The sequence below is a fragment of the Eurosta solidaginis genome, chromosome 3 (genome assembly GCF_040869045.1).
Source record: "Eurosta solidaginis isolate ZX-2024a chromosome 3, ASM4086904v1, whole genome shotgun sequence".
NCBI classification, from domain to species: Eukaryota; Metazoa; Arthropoda; class Insecta; order Diptera; family Tephritidae; genus Eurosta; species Eurosta solidaginis.
Genome location: NC_090321.1, coordinates 251252984 through 251270211, shown reverse-complemented (window position 1 = coordinate 251270211; position 17228 = coordinate 251252984). Strand labels below are relative to the sequence as shown.

Below are 17228 nucleotides of genomic sequence, written 5' to 3'. Positions count from 1 at the left end.
TCAATTCACATTGTTAGTTTTATTTCATATAAAATAAGATTTACTGGAGCACTTACATAAATGAAATGTTAGATTACATTGTTTGATTTGCTTACATTAACTTTTTCTAAATATGTACATTTTAGAAGCTTGAATAAGCCAAGGAAAACCTTCCGTGCTTTTTGGTCTGCGAATATGGAAATTACCGATTCAAAACCAATGTTGCGAGCAAGGCTGGACTCCAACCCCAATGTCCCACGGCTTGTCAAGCCGATTTTGGCTCATAGTATAACAATAGACTAAAAGAACGCTCCCCTTCAGCCACACTGACTGGAAGTGTGCAAAATATTCTTAATGGTATGCAGATGTTAGGAAATAATACTTCCATCTTCAAGTCATGAAATTTGTTCAGAAGTTGAAATGGTGGCAGCGAATCACATCCCAACTTTTCTAAGTGGGTGGCTTTGGGATGAATGATTTTTTCATCTATTAGATCCGTAGAAATATCGATGCCATAAATCGTGCACAATGCCGCTGCCTTTTCTCTGAGCTCTTCTTCCGTCAGATCCTGATACTTCCACAAAAAACTAAATTTAATCGCAATGTCATTTACGGTTTCGAAACGTCTTTTCATGTTACCAATCAAGCAGTCCAAAAGAACGTAAAAAACTTCCATTCAGGCGATTCGCCAGGTAATTCATCAAACTGGCGCTTTCTTAGCTTCCTTCTTTTCTCTGCGAAGGTATTCACAACTCTTATACTCCCTGCCTGAACCTTACATTCTTGAAGTATGATCGACCATTGCCCCCTGAACTTATTCAACTCATCAATCAGGCTACGTATATTTTCTGTTTCCACGTCCAAAAAATTTTGAGCCTTTTGCTTCTATACCCTTCATATTGTTACTAATATTAGCAACACTAAGGGTACTGTCATCTCTAAGCCGATGCTAAGCAGTGACGTGTATGCACATCACTATTCAATCATTATGTCTACGCATATGTACGTACACGCAGCGGAGAAGCAACGCGCAAACACACGTGCATGAGCTGTGAGAGAAGCTATAAAAAATGGGCATCTGTAGTTATAGCTGAGAAACTGAGATAACCAACTAGTAGATTCTAGAACAGAACCGCCTAGAAATGTCAACGAGGAAACCAAACACTATAAAAGGCAGCACAAGTAGAGGCGCGACAATCAGTTTGATTTAAGAAGCCACCTGGCGAGCAATAGTAGTGTTATTGTGAATTACGTTATATTGTGAGAACTTTAATAAAAGCCATTTTGCATTATTGAATAGTGAAGTTATTTCTTCAACAGTTTAGTGATTCGAACTTAGCAGAAGGTTCCAAATAAGAGGATTTGCAGTAAATTCGTTAAAATTGGTGTCAGAAGTGGGATTGTTGAATAAATTCCGAAGACTTCGAATACAACTTGGACATGGCAAAGTTGAGCGAATTGACGATCCAGCAACTGAAGGAGGAGTTGGAAGTCCGTGGATTGGCTACTTTTGGCGATAAATACCAGCTACAAAGACGACTAAGTGTAGCTATGGTATTTGAAGGAATCAATGCTGAGGAGTATGTCTTTCATTATAATAGCGACAAAACAACAACAAAAATGGAAGAAAAAATTAAACACCGCAGACAGTGACGAGCAAAATATCTGCAGAAACATCGACAATGGCATCTCAGCTGGAGTCACAGGAGGCACGCATTTCAGAAATGGCGTCGCAAATGTCATCTCAATTGGAAGAACAGAAGACATGTATGTCATCTCAACTAGAAGCGCAAGAGGCACGTATATCTGGATTGTCGAGAAAAAATTTCGGAACAGGTATCAGCGCAGCTCTTTGCGAAACTGGAAGAGCAGGATGCAAAAATTTTACAACTCGAGGACAAAATTGATGCCGAGATAGAAGCGTTGAAAGGTCTCATGCAACAGTTACAACTAAATCGCCCAGCTGTTCCAGCGAGCAATCCGAAGGTTAAAACTCCATTTGTTTAACGGCTCTGTTCCTTTCGAGGTATTCAAGCTTCAATTTGAGAAGACGTCAGCAGTGAACAACTGAAATGCTGAAGATAAAGTTGCTGCACTGTTCGTGGCATTGAAAGGGCCTGCAGCTGAAATCCTACAGACAATTCCAGAGTACGAAAGGAACAACTATGAAACATTGAAAAGCGCTCTAGAGAGACGTTACGGAAGCGAGCATAGGAAACAGATATATCAAATTGAGTTGCAAAATCGTTACCAAAAGGCGAATGAGACTTTGCAGGAGTTTGCGTCGGATGTTGAAAGAATGGCTCATCTCGCAAATGCAGACGCACCCGTGGAATACACCGAGAGGGTTAAAATTCAGAGCTTTATAAATGGAATACGGGATGCCGAAACGAAACGAGCTACATATATGCGAACCCAAAGCCAACATTTGCTGAAACGGTATCCCATGCACTGACTCAGGAAACACCGTCACTTTTGAGTAAGCGCGCATACAAAGCTCATCGCGTGGAAGTGGAAAGGCCAGACTGGGTAGACACAATTTTGGAAGCACTGAAGGGATTACAACAAAAATATGCCGGAGTTATGAAGTATTTCAAGTGCGGTAACCCAAGTCACATTGCACGTCATTGCAGCAAAGCTGGAGGCGATAAGCAAGAGCGAGTTAAATGTAAAGATCGAGAACTTGCCCCAGCTATTGAAAGTCGTGTGATACCAATCTCGCAAACTGGAAGGAAATCGAGCAGTCTTACCGTCAAAGGAAATGTGGATGGCAAGGAGCGTGTACTGACTGTAGATACGGGCGCATCTCATTCTTTAATCCGATCCGATTTGGTCAACAGTAAAGTAAAACCATTACCTGGAGCAAGATTGCGTACGATTACTGGTGAGTATAACCAAGTCCAGGGAGAAGTGGTATGTGAAGTCTTAATTGGGGAGGTCATGGTTCTACACAAATTCGTTGTGGCAGAGATCGCTGATGAAGCGTTATTGGGAGTGGATTTCTTAGTTGACTAAGACAGCAGGATCGATATGCAGAGAAGGATTATGCAGTATAAGAACAAGGATGTGCCACTTAACTTCAGTTTTGAGCAAGGGTTCAGCAGCAAGCGAATGGTGGTGAAAGAGATTCGACAAAAACCACAAAAGTGAAAGGTAAAAGTTGATGGAACGAATGGGCCAAACAAAATAAAATCAAAGATACCTGCGAGAGAAACACTGGCATTGAAAAACCCGAACGGACGCACCAAAACGAAGGAAGAATTTTCCAGAAAAATGCGAGGGTAGTTTCAAGCCGGGCGCACTACTGTTGTGAAACGTGGGAACGATACTGATTATGCGAAGCCAATTCGCCAAGCGCAAGCTCTACGAAGTAGTTCATTGGCCAAACAACAGAGTGTGAAGGAACGGCCCAGGGTAATAAATAGTAAGATGAAACACATGTACGACAAGGAAAATAATTCGGAAGGTTTCCGGAAGGGAGATTTGGTACTGCTATACAATACTCACCGGCGGAAAGGTGTTCCATCCAAAAATCGGTGCAGTTGGGAAGGCCCGTACAGAGTTGTGAAGAGGATCAGTGATGTCATCTACCGCAAACAAACAATTGGGAAACCACGAAATAGAAGGGTGGTTCATTTAGAGAGGCTAGCAGCGGTTAGATCGAGAGATTTGTCTGATCGCGACTATCAGACTTAGGTGTAGAGCAGTGTTACGAATATTAGCAACACTAAGGTGTACTGTCATCTCTAAGCCCATGCTAAGCAGTGACGTGTATGCACATCACTAATTCAATCATTATGTCTAAACATATGCACGTACACGCAGCGGAGAAACAACGCACAAACACTCGCGCATGAGCTGTGAGAGAAGCTATACAAATTGTGCGTCTGTAGTTATAGCTGAGAAACTTATAGCAGATAACCAACTAGTAGATTCAAGAACAGAACCGCCTAGAAATGTCAACGAGGAAACCAAACACTATAAAAGGCTCCAACAGTAGAGGTGCGACAATCAGTTTGATTTAAGAAGCCACCTGGCGAGCAATAGTAGTGTTAATGTGAAGTACGTTATATTGTGAGAACTTTAATAAAGGCCATTTAGCATTATTGAATAGTGGAGTTATTTATTCAACAGTTTAGTGATTCGAACTTTGCGGAAGGTTGCAAATAAGAGGATTTGCAGTAAATTCGTTAGAATATATTGGGCGCGTGAAGCTAGAAATTAATTTTTATCTCAAGCCCCCAATTTTCCACGAATCATCAAGAATTTTTTACACAATATAGGTAAATCATGGTGATTTTTTTTTTGTATTTAACTGTAAAATCTTGATTTTTGAGTTGTGGCACTCTCGAAGTAAATGAGTGATGCATTAATTGTTTTCATTTCATTTATTTAATAGATTCTTAAGTTTATTAACCACCCCAATTTTTCGCACAACCTAAGGCATTTGGCGGCCACGGTGGTGTGATGGTAGCGTGCGCCGTCATATACACCGAAGATCTGGGTTCACGCCATGAGCAAAGAAACATCAAAATTTAAGAAACAAGTTCTTTCAATTAGAAAAAATTTTTTCTAAGCGGGGTCGCCTCTCGACAGTGTTTGACAAGCACTCCGAGTGTATTTCTATCAAGAAAAGCTCTCTGTGAAAACTCATCTGCCTTGCAGGTGCCGTTCGGAGTCGGCATAAAACAAGTAGTTCCCGTCCCGCCAATTTGTAGGATAAATCAAGAGTAGCACCACGCGAATTGGAAGGGAAGCTCGGACTAAAATCTCTTCGGAGATTATCGCGCCTTACATGTATTTCTTTATAGCAGATTTTCATAATTTTGTTGGAGTTTGTGATTCTGGACAATCAAAACATACTTTTTTTTACCACCATATGCAGAAATCGTCTCCCACTATACCATTGCCAAAAAGTCGGCTTAACTTAAATGTAAAAAGTACTCTTTAAAACGAACAGTCACGAACAAATGTCACTTACAAAGTCATTTGGACGTGGTTGAAGTGGACCACGTATTGCCAACGTTGATTTTTCGGTACGATTCATTTCTCGCGTATACTGAAATAATGCTGGAGGTACTTGAGCTAGTGGAAAAGTGAGACAAAATTCAGTATCTGCTTTTTTCCGCAGCTATACCCAAAAGCCTTCCAAAAACATCTCTTTCCATACTAAGCAAAGCCGTTTTGCTGTCATCTTTACTGCATATTTTTTTTTTTTTTGTACAGTGAGAGGAAAAATTGGAAATGATATTCCGCTTATTCGGTTTTTCAAAATTACCAGGTACCACAGAGACATTTTCCAAAAAAGTTATCTTCTGTTTTTCCCCAGTGACACGACAATTAGAAGGAAGTCTGCAACTTCAGACGAAGCTGCCCTATCAGTGGATATATTGAAGAGAACGCGCTTGTTATTATTTGAAGCAAATTGATTTATTGACTTTTTCACAACCGAAATTATGCTTTCAAAATTATTACGGTCTTTTTCGATTTGACCCTTTTGCAATGCATATCAAGTATCATCACTGTTTGTATATCCGAACTGTTGGCATGCGTGACATAATACTTTAGTTCACATACTTTGACTGACACGCCATCGTTGACTGGCTGACATCGAATTTGTGAAGTGCGTTATACTTGTCAAAGTGTTTGCTGCATCAGCATTGATGGTTTGTTCAAAGGTAAGGTCCACTGGTGATCTAGCTAATTTATTTTTTGCGCGCTTTACATCAAACGCTCCACGTTTGACTTTTGAATAAGGGCTGAATTTTATATTTTTAAACCAACCAAATTGCTCAAGTAAACAGTGCACCTATCGTAATTGGGCTGATTCAGTGCAAAGAATAAGTTTCGCATTTCATCGACGCTAATTATGTACAAATCATATATATTACATTTTACAAATTAACAGTTTGTTTTTGTTGTTGTATTTGTAGAATATTATATGAAATTAACCTATGGAAAGGGGGTTTTTGACCCCTAACTCCAAAATTTGAGGGTCTCTTTGAAACTCTAAGTACGCAGGTTTTATGTGCTCGACTAGACCAACGAATTGAGGTATATCTCGCCAAGCGAATATTTTCACTGCCAAACAGTGTAATTCATATTACATGATGTTGCACTAAAATGCAATTTTCTCAAAAAACGCTCTTGTAATTTTCTTAAAATTTTATTGCTGAGCTTTATTTAACTCACAAAGAAGGAATCCGCAAACAAACTGAAATAGCATGACTAAGGAATAAAACATAGGATAAGCATACCGTTTCCTTTAAACCTTCTTGCCGAGGATTTTTTCCAGGATAGGAGGTGGCAAATCAGTACTTTTGAGGTCGGGGCGTTGTCAGCTTTCATAATTTGAACATTTTATTTGAATACACTATGCAACATATTTTCGCCGAAAATTTACTTTTCATCTACGAATTAGCGCGATCTTGCCAAGGTAGGACCTGACAAGTCTACGGTTTGAGGTTGCCCTAAATACAAATAAATGGGTGATATTGGTCTTGTTTCAATACAACATGCAACATGTTTTTTGCAGTGGGCTCCTGGACTACTTTGACACGTAACAATACTATAGTGCAAATAACAAAATATTACAAAAACATTAAAAGCGTTCTGATCTCCTTCTATTTAGTTCATCTCCCCATAAATCGTTTAATGCCATCAAAAATACATGACGAGATTTACATCCGAGCTTCTCTTCCAATTAGCGTCGTGCTACTTTTAATTTTCCTTATGTATTGAGGAGATGAGAAACTCATATCTTATGCCGATTCCGAACATCATCTGCAAAGCAGATGAATTAACACTGGGAAGCTTTTCATGGGAGAATACACTCGGAGTGCTTGCGAAACCACTGACGAGGGGCGACCCCGTTTAGAAAAACTATTTTCTAACTGAAAAAAATTTTTTGAAATGCCATAAGTCGATAAAAAAATCTTTTTAATAAATTGATCATCACCAACATGTTTCTCTTGAAATGTATCCTTAAAATATATACAAAATCACACAAATGGGTATATAATGATCGGTTTTGTCCAAACTTTCTTACTTGCATACTTCACTTTTGTTAAAAATTCCGAAAGGATGGATTATACTCGATACCTTCTACTGAGTATGAGTACTAGCATCGATACTTTGATCCGAGTATTTTATATGAGTACCAGTATCTATACAGTATCTATATCTATCTATTCTAAAAGTTCTATCACTAGTAGAGAAAGGACACCATATTGCTTTTCGTGATGCTTCCGCCAAATTCTCGCTTCTACATTATGGTTTTCTAGAATGCGATTGTACGATATGTGTATCAAACGAAAGGTGTTAATGAGTATTTTAAAAGGGAGTGGGCCTTAGTTCTATAGGTGGACGCCTTCTCGAGATATCGCCATAAAGGTGGATCAGGGGTGACTCTAGAATGTGTTTGTACGATATGGGTATCAAATTAAAGGTATTAATGAGGCTTTTAAAAGGGAGTGGTGGTAGTTGCATATTACATATGGGTATCAAACAATGTGAAGGCCTTTTCCATATATCGACCAAAATGTGGACCAGGGTGACCCAGAACATCATCTGTTGGATACCAATAATTTATTTATATATATAATACCACCAACAGTATTCCTGCCAAGATTTCAAGGGTTTTTTATTTCGCCCTGCAGAACTTTTTCATTTCATTCTACTTAATATGGTAGGTGTCACACCCGTTTTACAAAGTTTTTCTGTAAAGTTATATTTTGCGTCAAAAAACTAATCCAAATATCATGTTTCATCTCTTTTTTCGTATTTGGTATAGAATTATGGCATTTTTTTCGTTTTTCGTAATTTTCGATATCGGAAAAGTGAGCGTGGTCATAGTCCGATTTCGGCCATTTTTTATACCAATACAAAGTGAGTTCAGATAAGTACGTGAACTAAGTTTAATTAAGATATATCGATTTTTGCTCAAGTTATCGTGTTAACGGCCGAGAGGAAGGACAAACGGTCGACTGTGTATAAAAACTGGGCGTGGCTTCAACCGATTTCGCCCTTTTTCACAGAAATAAGTTATCGTCCCAGAATCTAAGCCCTTACCAAATGTTACAAGGATTGGTAAATTTTTGTTCGACTTATGGCATTAAAAGTATCCTAGACAAATTAAATGAAGAAGGGCGGAGCCACGCCCATTTTGAAACTTTCTTTTATTTTTGTATTTTGTTGCACCATATCATTACTGGAATTGAATGTTGACATAATTTACTTATATACTGTAAAGATATTAAATTTTTTGTTAAAATTTGAATTAAAAAAATTTTTTTTTTAAAGTGGGCGTAGTCGTTCTCCGATTTTGCTAATTTTTATTAAGCATACATAAAGCAATAGGAGTAACGTTCCTGCCAAATTCCATCACGATATCTTCAACGACTGCCAAAATACAGCTTGCAAAACTTTCAAATTACCTTCTTTTAAAACTTGGCGGTGCCACGCCCATTGTCCAAAATTTTACTAATTTTCTATTCTGCGTCATAAGTTCAACTCACTTACCAAGTTTCATCGCCTTATTGGTCTTTGGTAATGAATTATCGCACTTTTTCGGTTTTTCGAAATTTTCGATATCGAAAAAGTGGGCGTGGTTATAGTCCGATATTGTTCATTTTAAATAGCGATCTGAGATGAGTGCTCAGGAACCTACATACCAAATTTCATCAAGATACCTCATAATTTACTCAAGTTATCGTGTTAACGGACGGACGGACGGACGGACGGACATGGCTCAATCAAATTTTTTTTCGATCCTGATGATTTTGATATATGGAAGTCTATATCTATCTCGATTCCTTTATACCTGTACAACCAACCGTTATCCAATCAATGTTAATATACTCTGTGAGCTCTGCTCAACTGAGTATAAAAATATTCAACAGAAACTGTTTGTTCAGCATATCATTTCTCTCCCTAATGGGGACTATTCTCCCTTCACTATGTAGGTAGCTCTCTGTGGATATAAGAAGGCAGCCGTGTCGTTTCTGAGAACGGTGTTTTGACAGGCCTCTATTTTCTTCCAGTAAGTATCCTTTAGGGTCGGCGGCCGTATTAGGAACGCGCAGCATGCAAGCGACCAGCCAATTGTTTTTTAAGTGGTAATGAGCGTCTCTTTATATTTACCCAAGTGCTGCCGGCAAGAGAGTTGCGAATTTTGTTACGGCTCTGGATTCTAGGTATAGTTGCGGATGCGGTAACGTAATGCCGTCGACGTAGATGCCCAATATGGTCGACCTTTGTTTTGTGTATGTTGTAAATAAGGCCGCCTATGATTTGGCCGGTGGCAATGTCAGATTTCGCGAGGGGTGAAAACTGGAGAAATTACACAGCTCATCGATGGGTGGGCCGGCACATGTAGCCATTATTGTGCAGTCAGCGGCGTAGGAAACAATGGTTACTACTTCTGGTGGCGAAGGGAGCTCCGATATATTGAAGTTAAAAAAAGCAGGGATAGAATACCACCTTATTTAATTCTTCTGGGCTTAGATGCTACGTTCTTGAGCTGCACCGATGTCTGCCGATCAGACAGATAATTTGCGGTGCACCTTTTGAGACTAGGTGGAAGATGAGACCCTAATAAGCCTTGCAATAAAATGCCGTGGTTGACTGTATCAGAAGATTTTTATAAAACTATCTCTACTATTAGTATTGTTACGTACCATATATGTATGTATATATGTATTGGAAATTTTGTTAAGATTCAAACTGTAAGCCTCATTTCGTCAAAATAGACGAGGTCCTTATCCGCTTTTGATCGGATCTATATATAATACCAAGGACCATATTTTCGCCATATTGCAAAATGATATCAACGGCTTTTTATTAACGGTTTTCAAAACTTTTAAATATTATTCTGCTTAATCTGGACGGTGCCACGCCCATTTTACAAAATTGTAATAAATTTATATTATACATCGTAACTTTTTGTTATCTACTCAACAAGTTTCACAATTTCATCAGTATGCTGTGTTAAGTCATTGTTTCTTTTTTCTATTTTTGAAAGTGGGCGTTGATATAATCTGATTTCGACCATTTTCAGTACCAATATATCGCCGACGATGGTGTAGAGCTGTTAACTTCATCCACCAAAATTTCGCAGTAGAACGAAAAAGCTATAATGCATGACAAATTAAAATATATTGAAATTTTATGCAGCTAGCAGCTTTTCCGGGGTGGTTTGAGGGTAGCGTGCTCCGCCTACCAAACCGACTATCATGAGTTCACACCCCGCGCAAAGCAACGTCAAAATTTTAGAAACGCCTTCTGCCATGGAAAGCTTCTCAGTGAAAACTTGTCTGCCATGCAGATGCCTTTCGGGGTCGGCATAAAACAAGTAGGTTCCGTCCCGCAAATTTGTATCAAAAATTAAAAAGGAGCACGACGAAAATTGGAAGAGAAGCCTGGATTTAAATCTGTTCGTATGTTTTCGCGCCTTACGTTTATCTATAAACAAATAAAGATTTTCATAATTTTGTTGGAGTTTGTGATTCTGGACAATAAACACATATTTTTCTTTTACTACCATATGCAGAAATCGTCTCTCATTCTACCATTGCCAAAAAGTCGGGTCAAGTTAAATGCTTTTACCGCATCGTCGACGATCTCAATTTATGCTCAAGTTATGGTGCTAATGGACTGAAGTTTGTTGACCTTAAACATGTAGACCATCGGCGCTCGGTAAAGTATCGGGGAAAAGTATCGAGGTAAAATATCGATACTTTACTCAGTAGTCGTATTGTTTTATCACTTAGTCAGGAGGAGCTCGATAGTCTTTCTTCATATTCTCCGCCACTCCGCACACACAATGCAATTTAACCGCTGATTTCAGACTCTGAATTCCGTTTCCACCTTCTCTGCTGGCATCGTCTTATGGGTACTTTTACGTCTAGCAGCATCGTTGAACTGTTTGTACGCTACAAGCTCGGCCGCCTCTATGTGCATCCGCTCGTCATTTGATGCTAGTTCCAGGTTCTTAAGGTTCCTTTCTTACTACACTACTCTAAGCGTATTGGGGTTATTGTCAATTTGTTTCCAAGAAAGCAACCTATCTATGCAAATAAAGTGAACATTGTGAATAAATAATCCGTCCCTGTATTGCTAAGGCTGGTTAGAGGAAATGCTAATTTACTAAGTGATGAATATGAATTGACAATGTTAGCCATCATCCGGTGGCAAAGAGCCTGAACCAGATAAATAATTTTGCATGTAAATGCAACAACAACGATTTGAGCCAGATAAATCCAGATGGAAGTCAGGTTCAATTTGTGAGCCAGATAATTTGTTAATTACTTGTCTTTAGTTTGGCGACGCTGCCTTTAAAAAACCTACTTTTTCAAAAATAGATGTCGCTGTTTAGCCTTTCGCCGGCGACGCTGCCTTTAAAAAACCTACTTTTTCAAAAATAGATGTCGCTGTTTAGCCTTTCGCTGTATGAGTTAAATGAAAAACAGCGGCGACATCTGCCCATCACATTTCACGTGTGCGACAATATCACAACATCTGCTTCTCAAGTCTCTGAATGATCCAGAGCATGCCCGTGAGAATTGAGCGTGAGCCGGAGCTGTAAAATTCACTGGATGACGGCAGTTGTTGTTCACTTAGCCAAACGTTAACCAAACTTTTCGAATAAACACCCAAGTTAATGGGAACAGGAGGCAGAGTTAAAAAAGGGAAGTATAGTTAATAAAATCAAAGAGTTTTTAAACTTATTCAAGATTTTCACAAAGTCATAACAAATGATGAGGAGGAAAACAGTTGTTGCTGCAGATTGTAGAGGCTAATCGAAAACCAGTTATGACTGAACCAACTAAATTTGGGGTTTTGTGTAATAACTTTTCTATTGTTTTTTTTTTTATGAAATTGTAGAAAAATTTACGTTTCCCCTTTTTAAACAGCATTGAGCACTGCCTTCTAAATGACCCACGATTTTGCAATTGTTTTCACTATAATATTTTGAAACTCCCTAATACACATAAACATATAAGCAATTAAAAGAAATATCTCCTTAATTATCTTGACTTTGTTATAAGGTAGAACGAAAACTGTTTGTTCACCTAGTTTTGAAAATTTCTTAAACCATAAACAAGGTATAAATAATGTCCAGGGGAGTTTTCTTGTTTTAAGCACTTTATAATTAACAATCGGCGGAAGAAGTCACAAACTGCAATGAATTTACGGAATTATTTCGCGCTGCTGTTTGTGCTTTTGGGCGGTGTCAATTCGCAGCCTAGTAGGTATTCTTAAATCCCATATATTGTATCATTAAATTGTACTTTGAAATATGTTTGCGTTGGCTCTTTGATCAATATGCAAACAGTGATTACAGCTGCGCATTGCCTGATGTCAAAGTTATAGCTGGTGTAGGAAAAACAAACGGTGATGGATATAATAGATATAATTGCAATTAAAGTGAGTGCACCCTTTATCCCGAGTTCTGCAGTGAAACAAATTACACTTTCCAGTTCTAAATTAAAGAAAGGCATACAAATGCGAAGAACCCGAGATAAAGGGTGAACTCACTATAATTAGAATTATACCTATATCCAACACCATTTGTTTTTGTTACACCAGCTTTAACACTGACATCAGGCAATGCGTAGTTGTTACCACTGTTTGCATATTGATCAAAGAGCCAACACAAACATATTTAAAAGTATAATTTAATGATACAATATAGGGGCTTTAACAATGCGAGACCGCGAATTGACACCGCTCAAAAGGACAAACAGGAGCGCGAAATAATTCCGTAAATTCATTGCAGTTTGTGACTTCTTCTGCCGATTGTTAATTATAAAGTGCCTAAGCAAGAACACTCTTGTGGACACTATTTATACTTTTTTTATGGTTTCAGAAATTTTCAAAACCAGGTGAACAAACAGTTTTCGTTCTACCTCATAACAAAGTCAAGATAATTAAGTATATTATTTGCTAAATTGTTTGTTATTCTATTTCAAAAAAAAAATATTTCTTTTATTTGCTTATATGTTTATGTGTATTAGGGTGTTTCAAACTATTATAGTGAAAACAAAACTGCAAAGTCATGGGTCATTTAGAAGGCAGTACCCAATTCTGTTTGAAACAAATAGAAACGTAAATTTTTTTACAATTTATGAAAAAAATGCCTTACTATATTTGGTTATTTTAAATTAAGAATCTTTTTGAAAATAAATTCATTTTAGAGGAAACACAAATTATCAAGATTAAATCCTTATATTTTGCCTATGGAAGTACGGTTTCTGAAGGCTTTCCAAAACGACCTTTTTTTGGTTCAGTCGGAACTTTTATTCAATTGGCCTCTACAATCTGCAGCAACAACTGTTTTCCTCCTCATCATTTGTTATGACTTCGTTAAAATCTTGAATAAGTTTAAAAACTCTTTGATTTTATTAGCTATACTTCTCTTTTTTTAATTCTGGCTCCTGTTCCCATTAACTGGGGTGTTTATTTGAAAAAATTTGCTTAATGTTTAGCTTAGTAAACAACAGCATTATTCCACTATTAGCAAAGTCGGTCAATTTACATTTATCATTTAGTAAATTGGCATTACTTCTAATATTTCTTAGTGATTCAGGGACGGACATCTTATTCACAATGTTCACTTTGTTTTCATAGTTCGCTTTCTTGGAATAAAGGTGATACTCCGAGCAGTTCCTTGGATAGGCACCATAAATGTTACTGCAATGCTTTCTTGCTATTTTAGTTATCTCTTCATCAATTTCGTTATATTTTTCAACCTTTTTTCAAAAAACTAGGCCATATAGAGCTGCATTACTGCTGATTTGATGGGATTCAAGGGGTTGTGTAGCGCAATATATAGCTTCTCCAGCCCAATTGTCACCTCACCTTCGAGCGGCGAATCCCGTTTCACTAACAGACGAGGCTCTGGCGACCCCAAGCTCCTCATGGAACTTGGGAGTGGGGAGGGAGGGATGGCCTGAAGGTTTAATGTGGCCATATAAATCGTTCCCGAGATGGTCGGGCCAGCACCTTAATGGTGCTGTGTTACCGGAGCGTATCGGATCTGTATCCGACAAAGGACCATCACATCGGTAACACTCGCCAAAGCCTTCGGGCAGTAACCTAATCGCTACAACAACAACAACAACTGCTGATCTGATTATTTTCACAGCTTTTTACGTAAAAAAGTGCTCCAAAATGGATAAACCTGTCCCAAGGTAAGGCCCTTGACTATGGAAAAGAAACAATTTATATGCTGAGCCATCCTGCGAGCGTGATGTATAGGCCCAGGTGCTCTCCAGTGAACTTTTTATTATGGTTGCCCCAACACCAATATCGTCAGTTCAATAAGTTCGAGGTAGTCAAATCGATGTGCAATGGAATCCTGCATTATTCCTTAACTCAACTTCTCCAGGAGAAAAAATTGTGGTGTGTGGTCTGATCGAACACCTTTTTTCTAAGACTCTTTAACCTTTAAATATGGGAGTTTCAGGTGAACTTGAAGCTCCCGAACACAAGGTAATACTATTGCCATTATGTGATGGACACACGGTAACCATAGAAGTTCATTCTTCAGCTGTTTTTCATTGAAAATGCATTCACCACTCTTGATACCATTATTTTAGGCTGTTATATCGTAGCCCGCACCAATTGCTTTATCGTTGAGATCCAATGTCATAAGAGTTTTAAGTACTGCATCTCCAGTTTCCTAGCATGTTGCACTACCCGCTTTTTGGCACCCTCAGCAATTTCTCATTTCCATCAGATAAGTAAACTAGTACTGGTAGCCTATCCATATTTTGTGAACTTGAAATATCAGGCAAGATTTCGCTGTCTTAGTTAACGCAAATTGTCACTTTGATATCTTCTAGGTAACACATCAACTCTGTCGAAAATGTGCCTTGCTGCTTCTCGTTACTTCTTGAAATCGGAAATGCCGGCTGATCATGGTCAAGTGCGGCGGGAATAGGAATAAGCCCTCTCATATAAGCAGTTTTTCGTATCTTATGACTGATGAGTATATTGCACGTATTTTTATTTAGAACTATTTATCGAGCCACACTCGCCCCATCTTATATGAAAAAGTAGACAACTTCCAACTTTTGTTGCAGGCAAAGCATAAAAAGAGGAATTCGACATTTGCTTTGGCTAAGGCTATTTTCACAATTTGCAAGTGAAATTATTTTTTCCACTCATTAGTAATTTTCTAACATTTTTCATCGTTCAAAACTACATTTTTGCAAATGAATAGGTGAGAAAATTTGTTAGCAAGTTTTTTGTTTCATAGTGAGAATGTTAACAACAGTGCTCCGAGAAATTTCCTTTTCACATAAATTAAATAGGATTCAATTGCTAAGTTTGAAGTTCCTTTATATTAACAACGCAACATCTTTCGTGATTATGGTGATGCTACCGGACTTCATAAAATTGCGATGAACGCATCTAACTGAAAAACTTCATTGTGGCTCGGCCTTTACAGCCTCACGATCGAAAACTTTATTCCGGTCTGAAGACCTTGCCACATTCATGCCAAAAACGTTGTTTTAAACCTTTGGTGAAGAAACCATCTATCTAATAAAACTTTTTCAAATTCTTTTTGGAAGAAGGTTAATATAGTTCATCATCAGTACCATTTTTGTATAGCTTTTAACAGTTGAACTATCAGCTTAGTCTACATCGGGTATAATAATAGAAGAAGACGTAGATTTTCCAGCAGGATCCGGCATTTACCTTTGTTTTTCTTCATTTTCAAATATTGTTTGTCTTGAGATAAAACGATCATTTTTCTCTCAGTTCTTCGGTCAATAGGCTTTATTTTCCTATGAGTTAAGCGGGGATTACCCGTATTGGTTTAAATGTATGAAAACATTTATTTGAAGCAATTTTTAATTTTATAATTTATTTAGTAATTTGAACCCGCACTCCTACGTTGTTTGAAGTGTTACAAACGCATTCAGCCACGTCATGCCTTAGTTGTTGTAAAGCTTTTCCCAATTGCCCTCATTGGATATTCTTAAACGGTTTTATTTAGATTGACTTCACAGGCTGGTTGGACAGCACTTTTTTTGTAATTGAAATTTAAGTAACTTCCCGATAAGCTACAAGTTTGAAACTTGGAATATTGTTCAAAACGCCGCTAGGTGGCGCAAGGATCGAGATATTCACAAAAATCGTATTTGTGGTCCGATTTGGCTCATATTTGGAACACATAATACATACAAGAATAGAAGGCGACCTATGAAAAAATCGCCGCTAGGTGGCGCAAAGATCGAGACATTAAAAAAATCGTATTTGTTTTCCGATTTGGTCCATATTTGGAACACATAATACATACATGAATAGAAAGCGGTGTATGATGTCCGATTTGGCTCATATTTGGAACAAATATTACATACAGTCCGGTAGAAGTGACATCAAAATATTTTGGAGTTGGAGGAGGGACAAGCATACGTGGCGCAGAGTCGAGTAAAGTCTTTGGAAGGATTATGTATTGAGGACTTAGATTGTAAGAAATTGTCGGGAAAGAGTCCTTAATAATGAGTCAATAAATAAATTAAATGGAATGAGAAATGATAGGCAATTAAATAAAGACTAAAAACTTGAAAATAAAATAATTAAAAAAAATTTTAAGTAAAACGGTTTTATTGAAAACAATACTTACATGAAGTAAAAAGAATACTAAAAGGTAGAAAATAATTAGGTAAGTCCTATGTACTAGCCATCACACTCCTCGTCAATCCAGGGCGTTGATCAGACAATTAAATAAAAGCGTTGGACGCGCAAAATTTCTATTGATAGTCATATATAAAACCAACTGAACCTTAATCAGGTTATGCTACGCCTTACATTTTTAGAAATTTTAAGCGACCAACGCTTTTATTTAATTGTCTGATCAACGCCCTTGAGTGATGAGGAGTGTGGTGACTAGTACCTTGGACCTACCTAATTATTTTCTAGCTTTTAGTATTATTATTACTTCATGTAAGTATTGTTTTCAATAAAACCGTTTAACTAAAATTTTTTTTAATTATTTTATATTATTTTACACACTACATACTTCGTATGTAATTATTTGTTAAACTTATGCTTGTTGGTAAGGCCGTTTCAAAGAAACCGGTATTGTTGCTGTTTTTGTTCTATTTTATAGAACTACAAGGAATTAGCCAGTGTTGTCTATTTGTATAAGTTAAGCGGTTTATTTTCTTTAAAGTTACCGAATGTGAACACACACTTTTTGGGTTTTCAAATGATTGCTTCGTATCTTAAGAAGTTGT

At 37.7% G+C, this 17228-nt stretch overlaps 1 protein-coding gene across 1 annotated transcript in view; it reads left to right on the top strand.

Annotated features, from left to right (window-relative positions):
• LOC137247075 (trypsin-2-like) overlaps positions 1-17228 on the top strand; it is a 190444-nt gene that overhangs the window by 111866 nt on the left and 61350 nt on the right. The window lies entirely within an intron of this gene.